At 33.0% G+C, this 13,206-nt stretch overlaps 1 long non-coding RNA gene across 4 annotated transcripts in view; it reads right to left on the bottom strand.

Moving 5' to 3' along the window:
• Positions 1-13,206, bottom strand: part of LOC142320858 (uncharacterized) — a 308,648-nt gene that overhangs the window by 272,121 nt on the left and 23,321 nt on the right. For all 4 annotated transcript variants that reach the window (XR_012755495.1, XR_012755493.1, XR_012755494.1 and 1 more), the window contains exon 4: positions 9,044-9,110. This is a non-coding gene — a long non-coding RNA (uncharacterized LOC142320858). The remainder of the gene's footprint in view (positions 1-9,043; positions 9,111-13,206) is intronic.

Here is a 13,206-nt window from a genome sequence, read left to right as displayed (position 1 = left end):
AGGTCCATTAGTTTTTTAGTCTTTGGCAAACACACGTACGAACACGGCTTTTATATATATATATATACATATATAGAATAAAAAAGTTTATTTGTTTATTTGTTTGTTTGTTTCGTAAATATCTCGACACCGGCCCCACCTAGCGGGTCCATTTTTTGTAAAAATATATTTCTTTTCACGTAACTAATATTCGTATTATGAATATGAACCAAATCGGTCCATAAATAGAATTTTTCTAAATATCTAAACCCCAGCGCCATCTAGCGGGTCCATTGTTTGCAGAGATAATTCTTTCCATGTAAGTATTCAGAATACACGTATTCTGAATATGAGGCAAATCGGACCATAAATACAATTTTTCGAAATATCTCGAAGCCAGCGCCACCTAGCGGGTTCAAACAAATTCAGAAACCTTCACGAGCCTGCGCACAACAACTCACTAAAGTTTCATCGCAATCGGAAAAATGGTATAGGAAGGCATAAGAGACATACAGACAGACAAACATTCGTTTTTATGTATATAGATTTACATCTCAAATAAGGATAGAAAAATCACATTAACATTTTGTAAGCATATTGGTAATAAATTTTAATTAGCAAATATAGAGGACTTTAAAACGTTCGCAAATTACAAAATTAGTGGCCGTTTATTTTTCAATCTGTTATATTTCCATAAATATTAGTTTTTTCCAAAAATATATGTTATTTCTAAAATATTAAGCCTTTTATTTTGAACAAAATAATGTTATATTTTTTAAAAATCGGTTAACAAATAATTAAAAATAGGAAACAAATAAGTTATGGGAGAAAATTGATGTAATTTTGGGTCATAATTATTAGGTCTATTATTATGAGAAAGTTATGATAGTAATATTTACAGTACCAGAATTAACAATAAAAAAAAAAATATTTAATCGAATTGAACGTAAAGTAGAAGACACGAAAACAGACACAATCTATAGTTTTATTACACACATCTATCATTTTATTCGGATAGTGATGAAATTTTGCACAATAACAGTTTCAAACAAGAGGAAAATTTTTATTTATATTTCATTTTGAAAAAAGTACTCCCAACTAAAAGTGTTTCCTTTTTACTAGCTCAGTGTAGCTTTAACCAACCTCTAATTCTGTGATAAGTTTACAAAAATATAGTAATAAAATAAAGCCGTAACTACGGAAATCAATAATTAAAATTCAAAAACATAAAATTCAAAAACATAAAATTCTAAAACGCTGAACCGGTTGATTCGATTTCACTTAAAATATTTGATGTTGAACATATAGGATAGAAATGAGGAACAATCCGGGCGAAGCCAGGAACGCGGCTAGTAAATTATATTTAAGGGTGCCGAAATATAATTTTATTTTTTTACAAACTAAAATATTGTAAACGATCAAAAATAAAAATCAATAGAAAAATGCTACGTTTTTAAACGAATAAAATTCGTATTATACAATAATAATTACTACTTATGATTTATCTGTACTTTGTGGTTACGTAATTAATTGAACATTCACTGTAGTGACGTCAACACGCTAGTTATCTGTTACAAATACGTACCTGACAAATAACACGTGGTATAATAATGACAACAATTAATTGTATATTCAGTTACATAGCAACAAAAATAATTGAATCTCTTTAAAAAAAATTCAGTTTAATAATACAAATAGTAAAATAAAATAAATAGAAAATACTTCAAATTTAAAAAAATTAATTATTAAAAACAAATTTGGTGTAATTTAAAAAAAAACATCAAAAAGAACAATTAATGTTTTAATGAACTAATTATGAAAATAGATTACCTACTTCTCCCCTTATAATAAAAGTATTATCTGTTTTTAGTAAATGTATTTCCTTTTAACAGACAATCTAACCGAGATAATACATTTAAAAGACATCTTTAAATTTTTATTTTATCATTTTCGAACTTTTCAAAACTGAGAAATTAAAAATCTGATTATTATTGTACTAAAAATATTTTGTAATATAAAATTTTAGGTAATTTTTTCGGAACTTAAAATATCAGGTCGCTAAGTTCGAAGTTTAATACTTCATATAATAATAACAACGATACATTAAGAATGACTTATTTTAGTCTCCATTTAATTTTTTTCTGTTAACTTATCTAAATTTATAACAGTACTGAAATTTTTATAAAAAAAATTTAACTAAAGAAAATGGTAAACCATTTTTTTTTCAAATGTATCTTTAACCAAACTCGTATTTATTTCAGTAGAAAAAACGAAAAAAATTCTAAAATAAATTTCGTAATAACAGTCTGACAAGTAAATAAATATTGTAACAGTAGAAAGGCTCGTAGTAATAGAAAGTACCAGAATAAGAAAGAGGGAGTAAATTAAGAACGTAAATCAACGAATAGACGGAAAAAGAAAAATCGAGAAGAAACTACAAACAAATTATGTTTAGAAAGAATTTCTAGAATAGCAAAGAAAGTTCGGACAATCGTTCCTATTATGATTGAAAGAACAAATAGGTGGATCAGCTGTTTTTACTATCGATTAAGCCCTGGGAGTGGAAGTATAAATACTATCGAGGACCAGAAAACATACCTCCATTGGATCGGAACGCAGCTCCAACTTCAGAAGTCTAATAAACACCAATTACGATTTAATACCCGCCATTTAAGTAGAAAACCCAGCAGCAACGGAGGTAAGTCCGCACACTGCTAAAGTCAGGATGGACACCTTCCGACATCCTTACGTTCCGTTTCAAAAATCATGCACCCAAACCCTTCCTAGGTACACATTTGTGTAGGAGAAAATGTTGATAGCTATTTTCTGTATATGGCAAACGTTAAATGATCGCTGCATCGTCGAGTAAGCGAATAATTTTGTATTATATTAATTGTAAATCCATACAATCCCGTACCTTATGAAGAGAAGGTAACGAAGACCGCCGAAAAAGAGGGACGGAGACGGAGGAAGAGATCAAGTAGCCATCCGACGGAGAATAAAGAAAAGGCTTGCACTTTTCTTTATGATGCGCTTCCTCACAGGTCTTTCTAAGGTTAACATTGTAAATAACATGTGTTTCAAAATTAATATTGCGGTTTTAAAGTTATGTAATATTTATTAAATTTTACTTATATTAATAAATTATACATAAAATGAAAGCGCAATTCAAACAGTTTTTCAGAAGTGTTCAATGTGACCACCATTCGTCAAACGGTACACATCCAGCCGATAGGAAAGTTCATCTCATACTTTAATCAGCAAGTTTGGAGTAATTGATGCAAAATCTTATTCAATACTGTGTCTCAAGTCGGATAGGACAGCTGGTAACATGGAACATAAACTTAATCCTTTATAAACCCCCCCAAAAAAATCGCACGGGGTCAGACCGGGCGGACGTGGAAACCACAGTTATCAAGCTCTGTCATCTTGTCCCCGGTGACCGATCCAGCGATCGGGGAAAATTTCATTCAACCGATCACGTACAACATTATACCAGTGAGGAGGCGCAGTATCTTTTTGCCAAAAGTTCTGGAGTTCATATTGAGGTTGAGGAAAGAGCCATCGTTGTAACCCATCAAGATAGTTCACTCTTGACACACACTTGCTTCCGCATAAAAGAACAACCCGTATACTTGCCGTAGGGATACGGCACAAAACACATTGAGTTGTGGGGAGTTTCGTTCACACAGCAATATTTCGTGAGGATTTTCTGTTCACCAGATACGCACATTATGACTTTTTAATTTACCATTAACAAGAAATGTTCATTTGTTACTGAATACGAAACGATAAAGAAAGTCTTCATTACAGTGCATTATTTCATTTGCAGAGCTAGCACGCAAACCATAATCTGTAGGCTTTAGACTTTGCACATAGCTAAAACTATTTGAGTTTTAAGTTAATATGTTAAACTTGAGAAATATTACATAGATTTAAAACCCCGATATTCATTCTGAAACACGTGGTATTTACAACAAAAAACAAACGTAGTCAGGCATAAAAAAGAAGAAGCAAGAAAAGCAATCCACTACAGCGTAATCGGCTCAGTTACTGTTACTCAGTTACTCAACTACTGTTAAAAAATGTTGAAGACGAAGATAAAGAGACAAGAAGAAGATGAAGAATTTAAAAAACCTAGCTTCACATTCCTTCATCTTACAATTATTGACCCAATCCCGAAGAGGGTGACTTGCCACCCTCCAATAACTAAGGGGTCCCATCAGGTGCATTCCTGTCAGACCGAAACGCACTATTACCGAAAGGCCTTCAGCAGACGGACTGAAGGGAAATCGTGCTGGGAGAAAGACATAAATACCTGTTAATCTCCAAAGGAATAACCCAAGTAAAAATAATGCTCAAAGCCCGATATACAAGGATCGGATCGCAAACCCCAACTCCGTCCATCTTAAAATCAAACTAAAAACAAATATATAACCGCCATTAAATAATTAAATACCCGCCCGATCATTAGAAAGACCAAGCAGCAATGATCTTAACTAAAGAGCATTAATTTATTTGAAAAAATTTACCTATTCTTTGAATAAAATTTTGAGATAAAGAACTTAAAATTTGTATCTTCCCACCCCCTCAACCGATTATGACCAAAATTAAAATCACTATTTACAGAAATTATCGTACCAAATTTTATGAAAATCGATCCATATTTTTTTTTTGTCTTCAGTCATTTGACTGGTTTGATGCAGCTCTCCAAGATTCCCTATCTAGTGCTAGTCGTTTCATTTCAGTATACCCTCTACATCCTACATCCCAAACAATTTGTTTTACATATTCCAAACGTGGCCTGCCTACACAATTTTTTCCTTCTACCTGTCCTTCCAATATTAAAGCGATCCAACTAGTTTGAAAATATCAGGCAAGAAACTTGCAAACATGCGTATAAATACATATTTCTGTATTTTCGTACATGCACCTGGAAATTTTCAACGCTATAATTGTATTTTTCCGACTTTCCAAAGAAAATTACGATATTACTTTCAGTTTCATAGTTGAAGTTAGGGGTGAAAATGAGTTTTCTTTACGTTTTGAAGAAGTAAGATAATATCGTTTACTTAGAATGAGGTTTCCTTGTATATACGGGCTTTCTTTTTCCTGTTTAGCCTCCGGTAGTTACCTTTCAGATAATACTTATGAGGATGATATGTATGAATAATGTAAATGAAGTGTAGTCTTGTACAATCTCAGGTCGACCATTCCTGAGATGTGTGGTTAATTGAAACCCAACCACCAAAGAACACCGCTATCCACGATCTAGTATTCAAATCCGTGTAAAAATAACTGATTTTACTACGACTTGAACGCTGGAACTCTCAACATCCAAATCAGCTGATTTGGGAAGAAGCGTTCACCACTAGACCAACCCGGTGGGTTATATATATACGACCTGCAACAATAAAGTAAAGACTGATTTTTTTGGGGCAAAATAGATACCCGGAGCTCTCGGGCATCTGTCTGTTTTCCTTGTTTCTTCTGCCATCAGCAGCCTCACCATGACTGGTCTGGAATACCTGGCCGCAGCAAGCCAACGCTCTTCTTTGGCCAGCATCGAGTCCATAAGCCCCTCAGGCGGGAATAAAACCGTCGTACAAGCATTTCGTCTCTCTCCATAGAGAAGCGGGAGCATTCAAAGAAAACATGCTGCGCCATTTCTTCCGTTCCACAATCAGGACAGGTTTCTTCGCATGTCTTAGAACACATTCTAGAAGAAGAATTTAAGAAATGTTACCAGCAGTGGCAGAAGCGTTGGAGAAAGTATATGCAAACAGAAGGGAAGTACTTTCTACACTACAGCTGACTAAAAACGTAATAAAAATTTTTATTACATCAGTCTCACTACTTTATTGTTGCACTTCGTGTGTGTGTGTGTGTGTGTGTGTGTGTGTATATATATATATATATATATAGGCTTCAGTATAAAATTTTGTGGCTCGAAAATCTCCAAAACTACTTCATAAATCTCATTAAAATAAAAATATGATGTAGTAGTGTATCTGAAGTTGTCCATATGACAATTTTATGAAGATTGGTTGAATCGTTCTTGAGTGACCCTCAACTTAAGGTCGAAAAAATCTGAAGTTATGTTGAGTGTGTAGTTGTGTATTTTTCATACGCGTTTATGTACCGAGTCACAGTGGTGAGTGAGTTGAGATTTGTTTTATTTTTTAATTTTTTATTGTAGTGCTTTTTTGATGTGTATATGGATTAAAGATTCTTTTGAAAAATTTTTGTTTAGAATGTGTTGATATTTTTTCAAACGATACAAAATAATATAAGGAAAAATCGGTCAAGAATTCTTTAATATGTTAGAGAAGGTAATAAATATAACGTCAAGATGTACAAAAATCCCGACGTGCAAAATTTAACCGAATTAGTACACTTTTTCCGTACTGCATTTCTACATACATGTGAGCAACATAAAACCGAACCCATAATGAAACCGATACCTAACACTACTTATGAAAAACTCTCACACAACTGGCGCGACTAGTGGATGTATATGTTACTACTGATTGTTACTGCCATTTGTCAAGTGGTTACGTGTCAGTGCAGTATACATTTTGCTGCAGTGCAGTACTGTGGGTGCACTTGTGTTTGTGTAAAATGCCTTATTCTATCCAGGAGAGGTGTTGAGGCCTGTATTCGTTCTGGATCGTTTGAAGAATAACGTCAAGTATTCGTAGAAAACATTCTGAATGTCTGTATCCCAGCGAAGAGTAGCACATACGATTTAGTTAAAAAATGACGTACAACAGGTTCAGTTTCAAGTGTAAAACGAAATAGGCAACCTTTCGTTAGGACTCCACAGGCCATTGCCGATATTGAAAGGAGAATTATTGCCGGTCCAAAAACACCACTACGCAATTTATCCCAACAATCTGGTGTTAAGTACACATCTTGTCGTAAAATTCTTCATGAATTACAATTGAAACCAAATGCGCAACAACTAAAAGAAACAAATCGAAACGACTTGATTATTGCAACTGGCTTCTCGAAAACATTATTATTAAGATAGACCCGATATATTTAATGTCAGACGAGGCATGGTTTCATTTATCCGGCCATGTTAATTCGGAGAACAACCGGTATTGGTGGCGAGGAATCCTCACGAGATATTCGAGCGTCCACTTCACGATGAGAAATTTCGTGTTTGGTGTGCCGTTTCCGGTAATCGTATAGTGGGACCAATATTTTTTCGACCGGACTGTCAATACACAAATTACCTCACAATTTTTGAAGAATTCTATGCGCAATTAACTGATAATGAAAAAGAATATAGCTTCTTCCGACAAGACGGAGCAACGTGTCACACATCAAACGTTTCACTGAATCGCGTTCATGCAGTTTACAAATGAAAGAACTGTCAGCAGAGGACGGTGGCCTCCACGATCACCAGAGTTGTCTACTTGCGATTTTTTTCTATGGGGCTTAAATGAGAGAGTTTATGCGTCTAATCCCCTCAATATTGATGAACTGAAGGTGAACATTCAACGAGAAATTAATGCAACTGCAACAACGTTTTGCGTCAAAACGACTCTCAATATGACAAGTCAAGCACAAAAGTGCATCGACGCCCAGGGTGGTTATTTTGAACATCTTTTTTAACAATAAGGTAAATAAATGCAACGTTTAAATTACGTTTTTCTCATTTAATTTATTCGAATCGTTCATAAAATTTCATTCCAATATAACCTACCGATTCTGCAGCGATTACATTATGGGTTTGGTTTTATGTAGCTCATCCTGTATAATGTAACCATAAAAAAGAGAAAATAAAAATTATATTTTTCCTCATTTTTCAATTTTTTAAAAGAAAACATCTTGGTAATGAAACTAAAAGGAATAAAAACTAAATAATATAAAAATAATAGAAACTAAAATTGGTAGGGTGGAAGTATCCCAAATTTGTTTACCCTATTTTTACCTTTTTCTTTTACCTGTTTAGTCTCCGGGTATTACCGTTCAGATATTACTTCAGAGGATGAATGAAGATGATATGTGTAAGTATTTCTAAATGAAGTGTAGTCTTATACAGTCTCAGTTCGACCATTCCTGAGATGGATAGTTAATTGAAAAACCCAACCACCACCAATGAACACCGATATTCACGATCTAGTATTAAAATCCGTGTAAAAATAACTGACTTTAATAGGACTTGATCGCTGGAACTCTCGACTTCCAAATCAGCTGATTTAGAAAGACGCGTTCACCACTAGACCAACCCGGTGGGTTATCCTATTTTTACTTATTTTAAGTTTGAAGCGAAATATGAAGATTCAAACGTATCATTAAAAATATAATACGATTTTGTCGAATCTACGGATATATATTTTAAACTATATTTTGATTTCTTTGATGTATTTTTATTTTTGAAAATTTTTTTGCTTTTGACTGAAACTATTACGATGGGTATACGTTGGGGTATACCCTTAGCAGAAATAGGGTTTATTGAAAATTATTTTTTATTTTTTTATCCCATGTTTCAGCATACAGATTGAATTATAAGTATGAAATAATATATATATTTTTTATAACTGAAATCCGTATGCTAAAATCTTCTCATAAATGTCTGGGTTCAATTTATTACGTTTCGTGTAGATCGATGGGATGGTATTACGAATGAACACGACACAAATATTTACGTATATTATTTTACATACATTTGAATCTGGAACCGCCTTACTTTTTAAAATCCATTATAATTATTATTAACATCACGACCAAGTAAATATATTGTAATCGAAATGATTTAATTACTGAACATGATGGAATTTACGAATGTCATTGTAAAAAAAAAGAAAAAAAAATTACGTGATTATAAAATTAAAAGTAAATATAAGATAAAATTAAAATATTATAAACAAAGATAATTTAATAACACGATTATTTTTAATATTGATTAAATAAAATAGTATATTATTATAACTATTAAAAAACTATAATAATCTAACAATTTTATATTTAGATAAAGATAAAATATATAAATATAAAGATATATTTAAAAGTATATACATTTTTTTAAGAACAACTTAGCTTATGATATCACCTTCACTACTGATGGTTTTTTTATTGATAAAGCACTGGAAAATATTGTAGTATACAAAATAAATCGTCTGAAAAAAAAAACAAAAGTATAATTGACAAAATCGCTTATCTCGAAGGTTTATATAAATAATTAATCACACACGCGCGTCCGCGTGTTTTTTTCCTTGAATATGCTTTGAATATCCCTATATTATTATGCTAATAAAATGATAAAACATAAATACAGTAATCATTTGTTTAACGAAAAACTCACACAACGCGGTTTATAAATTCTTTTAAATTCACAAATTTATATTTAAGGATTTTATCATATATATATATACATACAGAGTGTTTCAAACAGTGACGCAACCTTATGGGAAAATGAGTAAGTTATAATAGGTCGAAGTGGCCCCCATTATGCGATTCACTTAATTGAATACGACGTTGCATGCTCCTAAACACATGTTGTAATGTTTGTTCGGAAATTGCATGGACAAATCGTTCAATTTCGCTCAGCAATTCAGGAATGAATTTTGTAAGCGGTAACCTTAAGGTATGCCAACAAGAACAACTCAGGAGGGAATAAATCAGGTGACCGAGGGGGCCACAATAACTTCGAAATCACTTGTCCGTGAAAACACTGATCCAAGAAAGTGATAGTGTAGTTGGCTGCATGAGGCATGAGTCGTAACATTTCCCTGCAGAAACCACGTGTACTCTAGCTGGTCTGCAGTTATAGTGTATACAAATTGTTGCACCATCTGTATGTAGCGCTCACTGTTCTTTGTGCGATGAAAGAATGTCATGAAGATTCGTCTAGGTGAAATTGCACACCAAACACCAACATTTTGTCCGTGCAGAGCAGACTCGTTTCGCTGATGTGGATTTTCTGTACACCAAATGCGTGAATTATATGCATTCACATATCCATCAAGATTGAACCATGCCTTGTCAAACCAAAACCAATCACCGAATTCTTTCCCATCTGGCGTTACAGATGACATGATTCACCAACAGAAAGTTACACATTTTCCAGTCCTGCAGGTAACAACTCATGAACAACACGAATTATGATGGATATATCTTTAAACAAGTGCGATGCCGTATGGCCACTAGCAACGGAAAGACCAGAATGGCTAGATAGGCGTCGCAAAGACTTCTTGGGGGATTAACAGAATATGCAGTTTGCATGTCGATCAACTTTTCTAGAATTAGCACTTCCGGTCGATCATTTTGGTTGCATCTGCCACATTCCTCGTCTCTTGTAACTTGTTGTACAGCCGCTTTACGGAGGAATTGTTTGGTGCATCCACACCATACTTTTCTGTGAAGGTATTTCTGTGAGTCTGACATAACTGGCACATCTAATATTTTAGAAGCCAATGAATTTTTTTTTGAATGTTTTTCCTCAATTTTTATCAATTAAACCGGCAAAAAAAGAAAGAAACATTCTTTCATAAGGTTGCGTCACCTTTTTAACACTATATATATATATATATATATATATATATATATATATATATATATATATATATATATATATATATATATATATATATATATAGTGTTAATATACATTAATATTAGTGTATGAAGATACACATATTCATATCTTTTATGTGGTATCAACCCTTTGCACTCGAAGCATTTTATGACCTGATAAAATCGAAACTCGAAGCAATTATCAAGATAGACATACGATTAAAACAAACAATTCAGAGGTCCCGGGTTCGAATCCCGGTCAGGCATGTAATTTTTCATATGCTACAAAATTTTCATTTCATATGTTAATGCAAAAGCTTCCAGATTAAGTTGTGAATTAAAAAAAAAAAATAAAAACAATATAAGTTAATGCAATATTTATTTATGGCCTAAAAAACCATCAAAATTCGATAAATCCAGTCGACAACGAACTAAATGATTCAATAAAAACGGTACACAAACATTTTGGATGCGAAGGGCTTTTGCGACATGGTTGAAGATGAAATTGTTGAATTAATTGCAAAGGTAATTGATTTAAATGATAAGGAACTGGTGAAATTATTAGATGACGCTTAACCAAATGCATATAACTGAGATAATATCGAAGATTCTGACTATGCTGAGCCCGTGAAAGAATTCGGTTGTAAAGAATTAGCAGAAGGTCTCAGTTTAATAAAAAAAAATAGTAAGCTTTTTTACGGGAAAAAATCTATCAATAGAGCGCTCTGGAAAATTTGTAATTCAATTGGATATTTAGTACCCTATTATGAACTAATCAAAAATTGCGCCGTAGTTGTAACCAAAGTCTTGTTATTGACTTCTTGTTAACTGAACCGGCCTACCTAAATCATAATAATCCTAAAAAGTATGACAAAGAGATTTCAAGGTACAAAAAAATTATCTGACCATTGCTAAATAAAGACCACCTAAGAAATTTTATTCTTGAGAACAACGACGGGTATTAAAAATACTTTCTATTCTAACTATAGTAGGTATGTATAAATGAAACGCAAGTTTTAATTTTTATATTATATTATAATGAAACAGGACAAGTATAATGAACCAGGGTAACGGATTTCTTCAAATTGGAAGAAAAAAGACAAAATAATAAAGAGAAGAAGAATCCAGAAGGAACTAAAGGGATTCACTTCTCAGATAATACCTCCGTTAAACAATCTGTTCTTTGTAATACAGACAATGGCACCTCCAAAAGCTGTTTTTTGACCGGAAGGGTTATCGGACCGGAATAAGAATTTATAAAATAAGTATGAGAACAATGAAAATTATTATGCTTCAACAATTAAAGGGATGACTGGTTATATTTACAGACCAAGGGATATATATACTGCCAGCGACCAGTGGAAAAAGTCAGTAGTTCTACAAGGCCATGTTCGGTGTAGTCTGATAACAAGCGATAGCAGTGTAGGATCGCAAGCCCGGGTACCACGCGGTTTGACCCACCGGCTTGTTCTAGTGGTGAACGCGTCTTCCCAAATCAGCTGATTTGGAAGTCGAGAGTTCCAGCGTTCAAGTCCTAGTAAAGCCAGTTATTTTTACACGGATTTGAATACTAGATCGTGGATACCGGTGTCCTTTGGTGATTGGGTTTCAATTAACCACACATCTCAGGAATGGTCGAACTGAGAATGTACAAGATTACACTTCATTTACACTCATTACATATACACATATACATATAGAATAAGTGTATATACATATACACTCATTCATCCTCTGAAGAATTATCTAAACGGTAGTTACCGGAGGCTAAACAGGAAAAAGAAAGGAAAAGGGTTCCACGCGGTTACAGTGAAGGCGATATCAATAAGCGATATTCCATCCATTCATAAAGTGTAGAGTAGTTCTACTGTAGTCAGTAAAAATAATAATATTTGTAGAAAATGAAATTGTATGGACTTTAGACTTTTCTAATCTTATCTTGTTGTTAATTCAATATCAGATTCTAGCGGTCATTATAATGTTTTTAGTAATTTATTTTAGTTTTTATAATTTAACTATCTTGTTCTTATCTGAATTACTCTGCACGTTACCTCTATTTATTGTAATAATTATTTTTCTTATTTATCTTGTTTATATGTTTCTAGAGTAGTAAATTGTACTTAGAAGAAATAAGCGATATTCCATTCATTCATAAAGTGTGTGTAGTTCTACGGCAGTCAGTAAAAATAATAATTGTAGAAAATTAAATTGTATGAACTTTAGACTTTTCTAGAGCTTTCTTGTCGTTAATAAGTTGTACTTATAAAAAAATTTTAGTTTGTTGTCTCTCAATATCCTGGTCGAACCGCGAACACGCGACAATATTTTTTCTTACGTTACATGAACTGTATAATTTAAATAAAAAATTTTCTTATTGCATATTTTGTTTCTGTAATTAAAAACAAATAAATGCTTCAGAACCTAATCTTTTTTTTGTACGTAATATGAGTCTCGAATAACGCGAAGTTTCTGTGGAACCAATTTTTTTCCTGTTTAGCCTCCGCGAATCATCGTTAGGTATTACTTCAGAGGATGAATGAGAATATGTATGAATGTAAGCGAAGTGTAATCTTGTACAGTCTCAGGTCGACCATTTCTGAAATGTGTGGTTAATTGAAACCCAACCACCAACGAACATCGGTATCCACACTCCAGTATTCATATTCATATAAAAGTAATTGCCTTTAGTAGGATTTGAAC

Source organism: Lycorma delicatula, chromosome 3, assembly GCF_047948215.1.
Source record: "Lycorma delicatula isolate Av1 chromosome 3, ASM4794821v1, whole genome shotgun sequence".
Taxonomy (NCBI): Eukaryota; Metazoa; Arthropoda; class Insecta; order Hemiptera; family Fulgoridae; genus Lycorma; species Lycorma delicatula.
The sequence above is the reverse complement of the archived record's forward strand: the minus strand, read 5'-3'. Positions and strand labels throughout refer to the sequence as shown.